Raw genomic sequence first — 18,154 nt, 5'->3', positions numbered from 1 at the left:
CCTGGATTTTGTTTATCAAAGATACTTTTGCTTTAGTCTCGTGATTTGCCATATAAGCTGATTGAACTCACTCGCTTGGCAGTCAGATCGGCACATCTCCTGTTTCTGCTAATTTGCTAGTTGACCCTGTATAAACCACCTAATTTTCTAGGTCTCATCAAACTCGATAGATAGATAGGATATGTAGATAGATATACAGATAGATCAAATTTACACTAGTAAACCCACTCAATTTCCATTTCAAAAATTTTGTGATTCCATCAACCATTCTCTGAAAGTAAATTCACTAATTCCTGAAGTTCCTTTATCACTCTTCACACGTAGAAAGTGTTCAACAGACTCAAAAGAACACACAAATATCAAGCACCTACTATGTGCCTGACACCAGATACGTACTTAATAAAGTCTGGATGTTTTCTGAAACAAACAGTGTCTTCCATATCAATTTCCCAAACCAAGACTTTCATCTGTCTCCAACGCAGTAGAAGCAACTCACATGAATCTCACCTTTGTTAAATTCTGCAGTGGACATAAAGGCTCCGAAATTCCATATGGATGCACGTTGCTGAGCTTTGATTCATACTTAATTTCCTAAAATGAGAAGGGAGGATTAGTTGAATAAAGGGCTGTGGTATAAAGAGCAATACATATGTCTTCTTGGCTAATGTCTGCTTTTTTTCCAGTTATTAGAGTTAATGCCATCACAGGAAGGGAGCAGAGTTGTTTTTCCCCAGTAGAACAACAGGGGGAATGTACTGCAGATAAGAAACATTTCTGGAAACGGAAACAGAATAGCTGTATACATGACAGCTTGATCTGGGAAGCCTGACAATCTTCCCCCTTTCCTCATCTTTTAATTCTGATTACTGCCAGACTGAGATCTATCTATCAGTTCTCAATGCTCTTTGCAAGAAAGGTTTCATTGTGAAGGAGGGGGGCTGGCCTTATTTTACCAGTAGAAGGCTATTATCTTGCAACAGCTGTTTATAGTTAACTGCAGCCCATACTTAAAGCCTGAACGCTAGAGCCTTATTTAGTGCCTGTGGATTTGCGGTGAACAGAGTCAGGCTTAACTCTTTGTTCTCCCTGGAGTTGATGGCTTCAGTGGGGATTCGAGATGGAGAGGGTCTTTAACAAAGAGGGTGGAAATAGATGGAGGGTTGCAGCTCACAAGTGGAGCAAACAGTTCCACGTAACGATGGTAAATATTGAGGTATTATGATCTCTTACGGATGTGCTGAGCACTTTGTAGGTATTATTTCAGTGAATTTTGACCAAAAGTGCTCTGATGTTGATATAGTTGTGCCCATTGCACAGGTGAATAAATGGAGGCTCAGGCAATGAATGCTGGGATTCAAATCCACATGAATCCAGTTACAGAGCCAGAGTGCTTAATTCCTACGTTATATTGTATTAAGTCTCCCATTATTCCAGAGGTGTTAGCTGAAGATACTCAGTGCTTTGCACTGTGGTGCTGTACTGTCTATTAGAGAAAGAAAGTTTCCACCCAGAGGACACTCAGGCTGGCCAGAAAGGTGAGTGAATACAGGTGATGCACTGCAAACAAAGAAAATCAGTAAAAAGTACAGAGACTTTTCAGGGTGGAGAGAGTAGATGAGGACCCAGAGGAATTTAGGGAAGGGGCAGAGTTTACTATATAACAAAACAAAACAAAACAACAAAAAAACCCCACTAATTTCAAGAAGGAAACCCAGCTGCAAAAAAAAAAAAAAAAAAAAAAAAAGGAACAGTGCAGACAGGCTGATTTAACCAGAGGATTATTGAGGGGGCCGAGGTATACAACCAGAACCCTGGAAGCATCTTGGCTGCCCAGCCAGGAACTTAGACTTGATTCTCCAGGATAGGAGCAACGAGGTGGTCAGATGCGCATTTCAGAAGGACCACTCCAGCTGTGGTAGGAAGATGTTTTGGAGGGAGTAAAGCAGAGGAGGTGAGAAGAGTTAGGATGTACTGTGATGATCCAGGAAGAGGAGAATGGTGCCAGGACAGTGGAAATGGGCAGCGGGAACTGGATCAAACAGATGCATTGCAGGTAAGAACAAATAAAATGGTGTTCAGCCTCCTTGCCTCACTCAAGACTAAAAAGAGGTTAAATTTTCCAGCAGGAAGTTGGAAGGAACATTGCTCCAACCACTAACTCAACCCCAAATGACATACATTCCTGAGGGTTACAATGCTAATCAGTGGCATTTGGCGGTGGTGGGTGAGACCATGCCAACAACACACACACACACACACACACACACACACAGAGTTTCATTTTCTCAGCACGCCTGGAATTTTTGTTCTTTGTTTGACTCCAACATCTTTCCAGATGACAAAGAAAACCAAAGATCTCTCAGCCCATTGTTAAGCACAAAGAGAGGCGAAGTCAGGGGTTGTGGGGGAAAAGTTGGCGGACTCCGAATTTTTATTCTCTGCGAGGAGGTTCGCAACAATTCACAGTGGGAGAGAGAGTGGCTTGCCAGAGGGCTCCATGTGACTGGGCTAAACTAGAAGAATATGTCAAGTTCAAGATGAAAAGACAGCCCTTGCAGTTGAAAAAGGAGCTGGGAGCTAATGGAGCTGGGGAAGGGGGCCTTTACAAAGGAAAGTGCTTATTTGCAAACTTGCTTCTCTCTAGCAAATGCTCCCAGGACCTCTGGCAAAAGGAATTCCTGGACACAGGCCTTCCCGTTGAGCCGTTAGTGATCTGCGGTTAATTACCTCTCGCCAGGCTCCCCTTCTGCAGCCAGTCTGTGGGGTGGCTGCAGAGGTTTGGGGTGGAGGTTTTGCCCTTTTAATTCCAACATTCAACAAAGTTAAACTCCTACAACTGCAGAGCTAGAAGAAACCTTACTTCTTCTGCTCTAAGTTCCTAATTTTTATAGTGGCAGGAGTCCTGGGTCAGACAAAGCAGGGAGAAAGGCAAAGCCAGCATGGGAGGCCTGGGGGTCTGTGGGTGGTCCATGAGCAAGGTGGGGCCCTCATGCTGGGAGGGTATTCTAGGAGATCCTGACTGTCACTCAGCAAGAAGATCTGCCTTCATTGTAGGAAGTGGAGCGTTCCCATCATTTAGGCCCAGATTTGCTTACACTGGCCAGATGGGCTAAGGCCACTTCTACTGCCCTTTCATGCTCCCACTCTTTTACAGCAAAATAAAACCAGTCTTTCCTGAGAAGAAAGTGCATTAGATTAGTCAGGACTCTGCAAAGATAGATAAATAGGTAAGTGGAGAATTATTTTGAGGAATTAGCTGATGGGATTGTAGGCGCTGGCAAACCTGAAATAGAGCAGGCTCAAGGGCTAGAGGTTCAGGTCAGAGTTGATGTTGTGGTCTTGAGGAGAATTCTTTCATCATCAGGAAACCTCTCTTTGGTCTTCAGGTCTTCAACTGATTGGATGGGGCCCACTTACATTAGGGATGGTGATTTGCTTTATGCAAACCCCACTGATTTAAATGTTACACTTTAAAAACATACCTGGGACACCTGGGGGCTTAGGTTAAGCGTCAATCCAACTCTTGATCTCTGTCTCACAGTTTCGTGAATTCGAGCGCCACATTGGGCTCTGTGTGGACAGCTTAGAGCCCGCCTGGGATTCTCTCTCTCCCCTCTGTCTCTGTCCCTCCCCTGCTCACACGTACTCTCCCTCTCTCAAAGTAAAGAAATAAACATTAAAAAAAATAAAAAACAAAACAAAACAATATATTTGTGTTTGACAAAACAACTGAGGACCACAGCCTAGCTAAGTTGACCCATAAAATTAACCATCACAGAAGGAATTCCAACAGTGTCCAAAATGTGTCCGTAGTCTCTATTGGGAGATCCTGGGGATGAAGCCCTGTCTAGGGATTTTCATCCTTCCTCCCCTGACAAGAGTTTAACACATGCCATTTTAGATCTACCAGCACCCCACCCATCTCTTCATCCCTAATCGTAGCATTTCCTCATTCCAAAAGTAAACATAAATCATAAGATGAGCAAAGCCAGGACTCTGCTTCTAGATCATAGATCTCATAACTGGCATGAGCCCTTGGCAGGGGTCTGTTGAGGAATCTCGAAACCCTAAGGTTATTTGGTGCCTTTTATCTCCATGATTTACTCATTCCATAACTGGAAGCTTTTTATCTCCCACTCCCGTTCACCCATTGTATGCAGCCTTCCCCACCCCTCCCCTGTAGCAGCCATCAGTTTGTTCTCTGTATTTATGGGTCTGTTTCTGCTTTTTGTTTGTTTATTCATTTGTTTTTTAGATTCCACGTATAAGTGAAATCATATGGCATTTGTCTTTGGCTTATTTCATGTAGCATAATACCTTCTGGGTCCATCCATGTTGTTGCAAATGGCAAGATCTCATCCTTTTTATGGCTAACACTTCATTGTGTATATACATCATCACATCTTCTTTATTCATTTATCAGTGGGCACTTGGGTTGCTTCCATATCTTGACTGGTATGGTCTTCCATATCTTGACTTGACTGGTAAATGCCCAGTACTGGAATTACTGGGTCATATGGTATTTCTATTTCTAATTTTTCGAGAAAACCAACATTCTGTTTTCCATAGTGGCTACACCAGTTTGCATTCCCACCAAAAGTGCATGAGTGTTCCTTTTTCTCCACATCTTCATTAATGCCTGTTATTTCACGTCTTTTTAATTTTAGCCACTTTGATGGGTGTAACCTGATAACTCATTGTGATTTAGATTTAGGATTCCCTGATGATTAGTAATGTTGAGCATCTTTTCATATGTGTTGCACATCTACATGTCTTTTTTGGGGGGAAAAATGTCTGTTCAGGTCCTCTGCCCATTTTTAAATTAGATTGTTTGGAGTTTTTGGTGTTGAGTTGTATAAGTTCTTTACGTATTTTGGATATTAACCCCTTGTTGAATATATCATTTATGACTATTTCTTCCATTCATCAGAATGCCTTTCATTTTGTTGATGGTTTCTTTTACTATGAAAAAGCTTTATATTTTCATGTAGTTCCATAGTTTATTTTTGCTTTCATTTCCCTTGCCTGAAGAGATGAATCTGGAAAAAATGTTGCTGAGGTCAGTGTCAAATAAGTTATTGCCTGTGTTTTCTTCTAGGAGTTTTATGATTTCATGTTTCACATTTAGGTCCTTAACCCATTTTGAATTTATTTTTGTGTATGCTGTAAGAAAGTGGTCTGGTTTTCCCAGCACCACTTATTGAAGAGACTGTCTTTTCCCCATTGTATATTCTTGCCTCCGTTGTCATAGATTAACTGACCATATAAACATGGTTTTATTTCTGCTGTCTACTCTATGTGTCTGTTTTTGTACCAGTACCATACTATTTTGATTGCCACAGCTTTGTAGTGTATCTTGAAATTTGGGATTGTGAAACCTCCAGATTTGTTGTTCTTTCTCAAGATTACTTTTGCTTTCTGGGCTCTTTTGTAGTTCAATACAAATTTTAGTATTATTTTGTTCTAGGTCTCTGAAAAATGCTGTTGGAATTTTCATCAGGATTGCATTGGCTATGTAGAGTGCTTTTGGGTAGTGTGGACATTTTAACAATATTTTTCCAATTCATGAGAATGGACTATCTTTCTGTTTGTGTCATCTTCAATTTCTTTCAACAATGGTTTATAGTTTTCAGAGTACAGGTCTTTCACCTCCTAGGTTAAGTGTATTCCTAGATATTTTATTCTTTTTGGTGCAATTGTAAGTGGGACTGTTTTCTTAATTTGTCTTTCTGCTAATTTTTATTAGTGTATGGAAATTCAACAAATTTCTGTGTGTTAATTTTTATCCTGAAACTTTACTGAATTCATTTATTACTTCTAATCGTTTTGGGTGGAGTCGTTAGGGTTTTCTATATATAGTGTCATGTTATCTGCAAATAATAATAGTTTTAATTCTTCCTTACCAATTTGGATGCCTTTTATTTCTTTTTCTTGTCTGGTTGTTGTGGCTACAACTTCCAGTACCATGTTGAATAAAAGCAGTGAGAGTGGACATTCTTGTCTTATTCCAGATCGTAATGGAAGAGTTCTCACTTTTTCACCATTGAGTAAGATGCTAGCTGTGGGTTTTTCATATATAGTCTTTATTGTGTTGAGGTATGTTGTTTCTAAACCCACTTAGTAGAGAATTTTTATTATGAATGTGTGTTGAATTGCATCTATTTGAGATGTTCATATAGTTTTTATTCTTTTTTGATGTGGTGTATCACATTGATTGATTTGTGAATATTGAACCACCCTTGTATCCCCAGGATAAATCCCACTTGATTGTGGTGAGTGATCCTTTTAATGTATCATTACATTTGGTTTGCTTGTATTTGCTGAGGTATTTTGCATCTGTGCTCAGCAGGGAAATTGGCCATAGTTTTCCTTTTTTTGTAGTGTCCTTGTTTGGTTTTGCTGTCAAAGTAATGCTGGTCTTGTAGAATGTATTTGGAAACTTTTCTTCCTCCTCTATTTTTTGGAATAGTATGAGGAGAATAGGTGTAAACTCTTCTTTAAATTTTTGGCAGAATTCACTTGTGAAGCCATCTGGTCCTGACTTTTGTTTGTTGGGAGTTTCTTTTTAATGAACTTAACATTTTTCTTGAGGTTTTTTGCTCTTTATATTCTTTATTCTTTAAAAAAACACAAGAGACAACACAAGGGGAGAAAAGGTCTGGGAGACACAAATTTAAAATAAAAATCAAAAAGTTAGAGCTAAAATATTACTCTCTTATTCTAAAAAAAAAAAAATGTATCACTGTCTCATATTGTTTCTTTATACTGCTTTTGGCCTGAAGGTCAGTTTATGTACAAGGAGGGGAAACCGACTCCTTAGATTGGGAATAAAGATTTATACTGGGGTTTTCCAGACTTTAAGTGAACATATTCTGAGAAGCCCCACTATTTTTCTCTCTGCATAAGAAGGGGTCATATATATAAATACAGGTGGAAAGTCGTAGTATAGGTCTTTGATTTAGGTAAGGGGTATATCCTAAGAAGCTCCTTTAAAAAGTCATTCATGAATGCCTCAGTAGCACCAATTAACCCCCACATAATCCAGTAAAACATAGCTAAAAACTTGGAGTGATACAACTCAATCTTTAATAAGAATCACTAATTATTATATGATGATAAATAAAAACAAGACCACCTGAAGTTTTGGGGGTGCCTGGGCAGCTCAGTTGGTGAAGCTTTGACTCAGGTCATGATCTCACAGTTTGTGTGTTCAAGCCCTGCATCAGGCTCTGTGTTGACAGCGTGGAGCCTGCTTCAGATTCTTTGTCTCCCTTTCTCTCTGCCCCTCTCCCACTCATACTCTTTTTCTCTCTCAAAAATAAATAAACATTAACAAAAAACAAAGACCACTTGAAGTTTTGGGTGCTTGTAGGCAGGTTAAGGACCTTTGCAGGTTGAAAGGGTCATATGATTATCCTGGTGTCACAGTAAATTTTTATGCACAGGCCTCACAGGAATGACATACTATAGACCTAAGAGGCCTTAAAAGTATGACCAAATTCTAACTTTCCTTAGCCAATGCCAAAAACATGAGACTTTTCAGATGCCTTCTGATAGGCGTGACTGGCCAAGGCCCTCAAGTCTGTGCTTCTCCCTTTGTAGCACTCCTTGCCATCATGGTGAATAAATTGCTGGGTCGGTTGTTTATTTGATGGTCTTTCTCCTCTGCTGGATGGTGAATTCTGTAAGGGCAAGGATCTGAGCCTAGTGTAATGATTGACATAACACTGGGTAAACTATAGCTTGAGGAACACTCATCAAATGAATAAATATATTGACCAACTAACCAGTAGCCAAAGTACTACATTCTTCAAGTGTGATTAAGCAGGTATTTTTATTCACATGGTCCTATCTACTTCCAGTTACCATAGACACAAAACTTTAGTTTTCCCTCTCTTTTTCCTTTCTTCTCTTGGGGTATAGACATGGATAACTCCATACTTGCAGGGATATTTAGAGGCTACCACATATTTGAGGCTGCCCCCATTTTCTGCTACCACCACTCCCATGGATTAATTCTTAGAAAACCAATATCAGTGTGTCAGTGTTTGCCAACTACCCATCTTTTATCTTCCTTCTCTACAAGTTACTTCAAAGCTTGAAGAAAATCTGGTGTGTTTGTTACTTCCACATTGGCTGTTGGTTTTTCAAAATGAAGATGTCTGGGAGCATATATCAATTAAAGACGTTACTCAAGGCGCTCTATAATTTTATCTACATCTTTTAATTTGTTCTCATTCCTAGCCACTTTCCACCATGCCCTGAGTGCCCCAGCCCACCACAGCATAGGGATGCATATAGAGAAATGGTAACTAGGTATCAGGTCGTGAGGAAGGTACTGAGAATACATGGAGAACCAGACAGACATGGTCTCAGCCCTCATGAATTTACACTTGTTAAAAGACAGACTGAGGCATATTAGAAATTTCAAGAGTTTATTTGAGCAAAAACCATTTCAAATCAGGCAGCCTCAAACTAGAAGAGTTTAGGAGCCCTGTGCTGACAGGAGTCAGGGCAAAGACTTATACAGAGAAAGTACAGAAGCAAAGAAAGGAAATTATGTCATTGGCCACACCGTAAAGCCTAGTTGGCTGTTTGTGATTGGTTGTCCTTAGCATTTCAATTTTGTAAGTTTGAGGCATTTACAGGCTTAAATTTTGGTTTGCTTACTTAGTCCTCCATGGATTAGGGACTCGTCAGTTTCATGGCCTCATCGTTTAATTAATTTAACACACTGGATTGGGGAACGTAGGCATTAAGCAAGTATGCCAAGAATAATGCAAGTTAACAAAGAGGATTTAAGAAGTGTGATGAGAGCATAAATCTAAGAATTTAACTGAGTCTCGTGTGTCAGGACAGGCCAACTTGAGAACGTGACATTTAAGAGGAGAATTGAAGGAATGGGTAGGATTTAATCAGGGACCAGAACTGGGCTGGGGACTCTGTTACAGGCAGAAGAAAGAGTGGTTAAGAAGACCCAGTTTTGAGAAAGAATATGCTGTGTTCAAGAAAATGAAAGAAGCCAGAACACTGGCAGGAGAGGGAGAGTTCTTCTACTACAACATACATATAATTTGGTGTCCCTCTATCTTCCTCACTCTTGCATTCCCTTCATCTTGAATGTTATCCCCCTTCTCAACCTTGTGCATACTTGGTTCAATATTAATGTTCTAAAAGTTTGCCGAATATCTCCCCTGATGGAATCACTTCTTCCCTGACAACTCTGTATTCAAACTTCTTCCATGGTGCTCATTTATTCATGATTCTGCCATGTCACTATATTCTCCTCTACCTGGTGGTGGCCTCTATACACCTTATTCCCGGGACTTACACTGTGGCCAGTGCAGAGAGAAACTCAGTGCCTTTCCCCAAATGAATTATATTGTTTGATTCAGCCACATTCAGTGGAGAGAATACCCCCCCCCCCTCAGAAAGCATCTAGTTCATGGTTCCACCTAATACTGAAACACTTTCTTCAGCATTTCTAACTGACAACAGGCTTTCTAGCTAATTATTGCTTCAAGAAAGCCCACAGAGGGCAATGAATATAAGCTTCTGAGTTTGGAAATATCTATAAAAGAACAGATTGGGAGAAAGGTTTAATTTGGGTAAGAAGATTAATACTCTGAGCTTAAAAATCATTAAGGAGATGTGAGGGAGGAGTGAACTTTGAATAAACAAAGCCATATCTAATGAAACATTTCTTTGATATTAAAGGCAACTTAGGAGCCAAGGGACTAACACTGGGTTTATAAACATCATAGAGTCATGGATATTGTGAGCAGGAAAACCTGTCACAGTAAGATGTGGCCACGAAAATCAGGTCAGCACCAGAAGGTCTGAGAATATTCTAAGTGTTTCTGAGTGGAGGACTCAGGATCATTGAACTCCCTGCTTGGTCCTCAGACCCAGCTTGTACCTCTTCAGCTGTCCTGGTCTCTGAGGCCCTGTGTTCTTCTTTCAGTAGGTAGCCCACCCCCACAGTCCCTTCCGCACTTGTTTTTCTTTGGGCTTATAGTCCCTAGCATGTGACAAGTGCACATGTGTGCATGTGTGGCATCATTATGATAACAATAAAAGCAACAACAGCAACAACAATAATGATGTTGTAATATACGAAAACTCTCTTCACCTCTGTGAGCTGCCCTTTTTCCCTTTCTGAAATGCAGATCATAACATTCATCCTTAAGTCTGAGGGCGTCATCAGGAAGGGGCTTAAACTGTAGTGAGTACACATAAAGTTACTGGAAGTAAAAGCATCATGTCATGATAGGAAAGCATCCGTTTTTGCATAGATCAATTTGGCAGACTTCCCTTCATGTATATTCATTCATATATTCAATCATGTGTTCCTTCATCAGCAAATGTTTATTCCATGACTTAGAAAATCTGTCAATAATATGCCATATTTGCTACTTACCACTAAACATACTATCTAGAGTTGGCAAGATGAGAAACTTTGATTGCAAGTCAAAGCATAGTCTTTTGATTTAGAGCTTGTATTGGAAATTGCAGTTTATTTGCTATTTCATATGACCTTGCATGAAGGAATTTTCTTTTTCCATTTGGCTGTCCTGGGGCATCTTGTCGTATCTCAGTGTCTTCAACTCAGAAATGTCTATTTTTTTTTTTTTTTAACGTTGCCTCCTGGAGCCACCCAGTGGGAATTTTAACTTTGACAAATAGTTTATATTTTATCTTAGACCATCCCAAATATACCTTCTAAATTGTTGGTATTACATCCACAAATATTTGTGGAATGTGGTAAGAAACAATCAGAAATGTGGTTTTATTTATATGGACACCATACTAGACCTTAAGCGTGTAATCCTAAACAAGGAAGGCCCAGCACCTGCCCTCCTCGGGCTTAAACTCTGTAAGGGAAGACAAATGTTGTGCAAAAAAACACAGTAAAATCTGATGAGTGTTAAAGTAGGGAAAGAATAGAGGAACATGTAGACAAATGGCAGAGACCTAACTCAGTGTAGGGGTCCATGACATTTAATAAATATTTATGAGTGTGTAATCTTAAGTAATTCAAAGGCACAAGTAGGGTTAGGCTAGGAGGTAGTAGGGACAGAGAACCATGCTCTAGTTAGCACAACAAGTTGGTATTTTAAGTCTGGCAATGAAAGGATAGCGGTGAATACAGGATACTAGGGTTCAAATCCTACCTCTGTAACTTACTATGTGACTCTGGGTAGGTTACACAACCTTACTGTGCCTCAATTTCCTTACTGTAAAGTGTAAAAATGCAATGCGCAATCTTGTGGCGTTGTTTTGATACTCAAATTGATATATAAAAAGCTCTTAAAAGACTGCAAGGCTCATAGTGAGAGCTACATAAGTGTTAACGATTATGATCATGATTATTCTACTGTTACAAACTCTGCAATTTCAAAAGAGGCAAATAAGCACCCGGAACCTCATGCCCTGGATCCACAAAATGGGGATATTAATATCTTCACTGCAGGGGGCATTATTAACTGAAATGTTAAATGCAGAGCATATGTATCTGCTAGACATCCTGTAGATGTTTAGCAGATGCCCTTTGGTTTCATAGTAATAGCCCAAACTTCGTGGAATGCCTTGGCCTTGACCTTGGCCCTGGCTGCTGTTGACAGGCTGTCTTCCTGTGTATATCCTTATAGGTCTTCCTCCTCCAGGTTTTCCTAAAGCAATGAAGCTCATTCAGAGGACAGGTCAGGTGTCCCTCACCCAGACATAAAGATGGACCACCCATGCTTGGCAAGGACCATGTTAGTGAGCCCAACACTACCTGATGACCGCATGCTTCCTTTGTAAGTTGTTTAATGATGGTGCTTCAGACATCCTGGACCCTTGACAATTTTCCGTGTCTTGCTCTGAGTGTCACACTCAGTGGGGGAAAGGTCAGCAACAAAGAGGAGGTGGACACAATGAGGAAACTCTTGTGCCAACACCTGTCAAAGAGAGATGCAATGACCTTTCAATGGCTCCCCTTGGGCTCTCCTTGATGCAAATCTGGGAGGCATAAGACGGGGCTGCTCTCTGTAAAAAGAATCCATCACCCAGCCATTTCCCCAGATCCCATTAAAATGCTGACACCATTAATCTGCACTACTTTACTCCTCATTATGCAGAAATGTGCTCCTGATCAAAAGTCCCCTTGTGTAGCAGCCTGATTCATCACCAATAGCTATGGGCCACACACCAGAAATTCATAATCGGTTGACATTATCCACCCAAATCATTCCCAGGATTTGAAAGCCTAAAATGATGTCTGTCATTGGGAAGAGGCAACCACACAGGATGCAATCTGTAAACATCTGCAGATAGCCCTGGTGGCTAATACAATGGATTCCCTTTTGAACATGGTTAAATTAAGGAATGAGCGATCTCCCTTGTACATGTTTGGGTCATCTGTTTTCTGAGAACTCACCCACATTCCCATGTGGGAACTAAACAGTTTGGAGACTAAAGGGGTACCTAGGTACCTAGGTATCCTAGGTACCTAGGATAGGGAGATGCAGACTCCGTGATACAAAAGTCCTAGCTTGGGGACACAAAGCCAGAGACATTTCTACTATGAGCTTACATACTTCTGAGTGCAGTGCCCTTTCCCCAACACCCACATTTGACGGTTGCCACTGAGTCTTTTGTGAGCTTGTTTCAGTCACTTGCATTCTGCCCTCGCTTCTTCATTCTGTCTTTCAGTGCCTCACACAGGAGTGACTTGGATTAAATAATGAACTGTGAGTTGTAAATGTGTTCTGACTCTGAATCTGTTCTCTGGGTGATAACCTCTCAGTTGACTAGAACATTTTTTTGTAAGAAATGGAGCCCTAAATCAAGCTTGTTAATAAAACTAATAGCTACCTAATTCCCTGAGAGATGATCAGGTACCAGAGACTGTGGCATGTGCTTTGCAAGCATCATAGCAATTATTTTTACAAACTGCCACAACTTCGTAGGATTGTTACGGGAATTTAAAAATTAATACACATAAAATACTTAAAGCATGGTAAGTACTCAGGAAATGATATTCATTAGTATTATGGATCCCTACTAAACATTCCACAAACAGGCTGCTTTATCTCCATTTGAACATCTTCTGACAAGAAAATTGCTTCTGAACACTCTATCTCAATTCTAGACCCGTCTGGCCATTGGGTTGAACTGTCGTGACTTGGGCTAGACAGAATCTGCATCTTCCCAGGTCCCATCTACTGTTTCTATATTTGCCTCCTACCTAAATAGAAGAAGTCCAGTTCTTTCCATTAAGAAAATATCCCTAGAATAATTTAAAAAGTAATCCTAATCTTGTTAAGTCTTATATTAGCTAGGCCTAAAAAAAAGTCATTTCTTTCCACTGGCCCTTCTATGACTCGAGCTTCACTTCTTAACTTAACATTTAAAACCAACCATCCTCCACCTCATGGTGCTTCATGTTGAAGAACAGTGGTCAACGAGCCAAATGACTTCTCTACTTAAGCAAGAGAGGAAATAGGTACTAAACAGGCACCCAGGGACTTTCCTCAAGGATTAAACAGATGCTATCATTTTGCCATATTCACTTCAACTTTCTTTTAAGGAAGAAATAATACAGTATGGCTAAAACCTCACTACACATTCCTCCACCTGTCTCTCCCTCCCTGGAGGTGACCAAGTTGAAAGTTGATTTGTAACTTTTTCTATGTGGATACAATTGGATGTTTCCACAAATAATATGTAGTGTTGTGAAAATTTAAAATTTAAATAAATGCTTCCATGCTGTGCCTATCATTTGATACCTTACTGTTTGTACTCCAGTTATACACATTTTTTAAATATTTGGGTTTTTTTTAAGTTTATGTATTTATTTTGAGGGAGAGAGAGAGGAAGAGAGCAGGGGAGGGGCAGGGAGACAGGGAGAGACAGAATCCCAGGCAGGCTCTGTGCTCATATAGTACCAAGCCCAACGTGGAGCTCAATCTCACAAACTGTGAGATCATGACCTGAGCCAAGATCAAGAGTCAGACACTTGGGGCGCCTGGGTGGCGCAGTCGGTTAAGCGTCCGACTTCAGCCAGGTCACGATCTCGCGGTCCGTGAGTTCGAGCCCCGCGTCGGGCTCTGGGCTGATGGCTCAGAGCCTGGAGCCTGTTTCCGATTCTGTGTCTCCCTCTCTCTCTGCCCCTCCCCCATTCATGCTCTGTCTCTCTCTGTCCCAAAAATAAATAAACGTTGAAAAAAAAAAAATTAAAAAAAAAAAAAAGAGTCAGACACTTAACCAAGGTGGAGGCTCCTTACCAGTGGTATAGAATGTAGGCAACGCTTCCATATTACAATTTTTCATTTTAATTCTTTCTTGCTGTTGTATAGTGATCTACTGTGTGAGTTAGCCACAGTTTATTCAATCCCATTATATAGGACAATTACCTGTAGGTTAATTAGGTTGATTTCATTTTTTTAAAAAATACACACACACACATATATGTATATATACATGTATCTAAATATATACATAGATATGCACATATATACATACACAATCTCCTCTTATATATATATATATATACCCATGTGTGTGTGTGTGTGTGTGTGTGTAAGCACAGAGACCCAGAGAGTATGTGTATACTCTCCCCTTGTATATGTGCCTGGGTGTGTGTGTATGAATTTCATATAAATTACCAGTGGCATAGAATAGGCTGTCATAGAACATGCACACCTAACAGCATTATTGGATATTGAAAACTTGTTCCCCCAAATTGCTATGCCAATTTATTAACACCATTAATATATGGAATCATATACTTGATCTCAAAAACATAAAATTAGGAGAGATTATATAGGTCACATTTCCTACTCACCAATCTAATAAAATTAGAAATAATCACAGTAAAAGGCAAAAGCCAAAATCACTTGAAAATTGAAAAAAGTACAGGATAATTGAATTATGAACCTTGGAAGCAAGTGATGAGGTAAATTGTTGCATACGAAAACCTACAGAAAGTAACACAAAACTGTACTCAGTGGGAAATATAGAGCCACATATTAAATTCATAAATTTTAAAATGCATTCTTTTCAGAACCAAAGAATAAGAACAAATTAAGAAATGTGGTACTCAGTAAACCAGAAAGTAAGAAACAAAAGGAAGGAAGAATTAATAAAGTCTATAGTTAATAAAATTTTAGAAGTAGCAATGACAAGGAAACCCAAAATCTGTGTCCTTAAAAGACCAATGAAACATATCAGGAGTTTTGTTGAGAGAGAGAGAGAGAAGAAATAGGCAAGACTATAAAAAAGAAGATATGACTGCAAACAGCAGATTAAAATAATGAAAAGGAATCATACCTATAATTTTATGGAATCAGTTGGAAAACTTACTGGAAATTCATGATATCTTAGAAAAATATACATTGACTCAGGAAGGGAAAAATAGAATACTATATTACTCTAATATTAAATAATTAAAATTTATCACTGAAAAAGGCAACAAGACAGACTAGTTCAATGTTGACTTTTATCCATCATGTTTAAAGTCGCCAACTCAAATGTTATAGAAGCTAGTTCTGACCATAGAAAAAAAATGAGAAATTGGCCAGTTTTACATGCAGCCAGAAGAACACTAAAATCTGATGAAGGTAGTATAAAAAATACCAATCACTTTCACTTAGGAATATATAAACACAAATATTATATAAAATGTCAACAAATTGAAACAGTGATACACCAAAGAGTAACCCCTGTGAGAAGCAGCAAAGGTGCAAAGTCTCATTTCAACTCCTAGGGAAAGGATGGATTATTTCAAAATGGCACTGGCAAAACTGTCCATCTGGAAGAAAAACATCCAAGACCATATACAAAAATACATACTTAAAGTCTTAAAAGTAAAAAGTAAAAATAAAATCCTCTATAAAAACCAATAAACATACATACAAAATATGCACTTCTTGACGAAATCTGGGAACCCAAATGTCTTTGCATTACATGACACAATTGCATACAACACATATAATATTAATTATTATAGTATTTAAAGTAACCATACATATTGACAAAGAAAAGAAACTGTAAAGGAAAAATCTGTGAGGATATGAATAATAACACACGAGAAAAATTAGAATGGCTCACAAACATTTAAACATGTCCAAAGTCAGAATCAGAGGCATACAAATTAAAGTAAGAGTCAAATAATAATTTATACCCACAAAAGGTAACTTTTTAAATTTAAAAACAGCCATTGTTGTCAGGGATATGGGTACTCCCATAGATTAATCATAGAAGTCAGAATTTTTAACTTCTATTATGAACAACCTGACAACATTTGTTAAACCTAGAAATACACCTAACCCACAACCCAGCAATACCAATCTTGGGACTCTGTTCCATAGAAATAGAGCTCCAGTGTGGGAGGTTATTTGGGTACTGTTTTGAATATTATATCTGTATTTTTGGAATCAAAATGAATCAATTAATATATTTGAAATAAAAGTGAATAGATGGACACACATATATAAATGCATACACACATATTAAAATTATATAATTCTCTCCAGAAAGGCAATCATATAGTACATATTTTTCTGCAATGTGCTTTTCTAGTTCAACAGTACCTCATGGATATCCTGTCAAGTCAAAAGGTATGCCTCTAACTAATTCTGTTAGTTATGCAGATTATTTTTTGATGTGGTAAGATAATTTAGTCAAACATTCCTACAGACTTGGGTGGCTTCACTGGTAAACATTTAAAGAAGAATGAATGTTAATCTGCATCAACTCTTCAAAAAAATGGAAAAGGAGTGAATGCTTCCCAAAAAATTCTGAGTCCAGTATTACCCTGATACCAAAATCAGGCAAAGACTTCATAAAAAATTATAAACCAATATCTCTGGTGAACATAGGTGAAAAACTCCTCAACAAAACACTAGCAGACCAAACCTACCAACATATATAAAGAATTATACACCATGACCAAGTGGAATTTATCCCCAAGTTTGATTTAACATTTGAACACAAATTAATGCAATACACTATATTAATGGAATAAAGGATAAAAAATATCATCACAACAGATGCAGAGAAAGCACTTAAAATCTTACATGCTTTAATGATGAAAACCCTGAACAAACTAGGAACAGGAGATAATTTCCTCAACCTTATCAGGCTAAATATTTACAAAAGAACACACAGCTAACATTTATACTTCATGGTGAAAGACAGGATGCTTTGTCTCCTAAGACCAAAAAGAAGGCAAGGATGACTCCTCTCATCACTTCTGTTCAACATTTCTAGTTCTAGTCAGAGTTCTAGATAGGGTATTTACATAAGAAAAAGAAATAAAAAGCATCAGGATTGGGTAGGAAGAAGTAAAAGTACTTATTTTTGAAGGTATCATGACCTTGTACATAGAAAATCCTGAGGAATTCACTTTAGGTAAAAACCTGTTAGAACTAATAGGAGTTTAGCAAGGTTACAGGACACAAGAGCAATATACAAAAGATCAATTTATATATATATATATATATATATATATATATATATATATATACACATACATACACACACACACATACACACACACATATATATATAAATTATTTCCATATATATAAATAAATGTTTATTTTTGAGAGAGAGCATGAGTGGGGGAGGGGCAGAGTGAGGAAGACAGAGGATCTGAAGCAGGCTCTGCACTAATAGCAGCCTGGTGTGGGGCTTGAATTTATGAGATCATCACCTGAGCTGAAGTCAGACACTTAACCTACTGAGCCACCCAGGCACCAAGATCAATTATATTTCTATACACTAGGAATGAAATATCTAAAAATGAAGTTAAGATAACAATTCCAATTATAGCATTATAAGGAATAAAATAGGAACAAATTTAACCAGAAAAAAGTACAAAGCTTATACTCTGAAAATTACAAACATTATGAATAGAAATAGAAAACCATACCAAAATAAACGGAGAGTTATCCCATGATTATGAATTGGAAACCCTTAGTATTGTTAAGATGGCAGTACTCTCCAAATTGATCTATAAATTCAACAAAGTATCCAAATTTTAGCTGGCTTTTGTTGTTGTTGTTGTTGCAGAAATTGTCAAGGTAATCTCAAAATGTATACAGAATGCAAGGGACACAAATTAACCAAGACAATCTTGAGATGGGGGGAGAATCAAGTTGGAGGA

General features: G+C 38.6%; 1 long non-coding RNA gene across 2 annotated transcripts in view; it reads right to left on the bottom strand.

Moving 5' to 3' along the window:
• The window catches only part of LOC147573425 (uncharacterized), a 783,429-nt gene that overhangs the window by 5,587 nt on the left and 759,688 nt on the right, over positions 1 to 18,154 (bottom strand). The window contains exons 8-9 of one of the 2 annotated variants that reach the window (XR_015244758.1): positions 11,780 to 11,942; positions 508 to 591 (exon numbers count right to left, since the gene is read on the bottom strand). This is a non-coding gene — a long non-coding RNA (uncharacterized LOC147573425). The remainder of the gene's footprint in view (positions 1 to 507; positions 592 to 11,779; positions 11,943 to 18,154) is intronic. The other variant, XR_015244759.1, reaches the window with a different exon arrangement.

Source organism: Puma concolor, chromosome E2 (assembly GCF_028749965.1).
Source record: "Puma concolor isolate L17-30 chromosome E2, mPumCon1.1.hap2, whole genome shotgun sequence".
Taxonomy (NCBI): Eukaryota; Metazoa; Chordata; class Mammalia; order Carnivora; family Felidae; genus Puma; species Puma concolor.
Note: the sequence above shows the minus strand (reverse complement) of the source record. Positions and strands in the feature narration are given on the sequence as shown.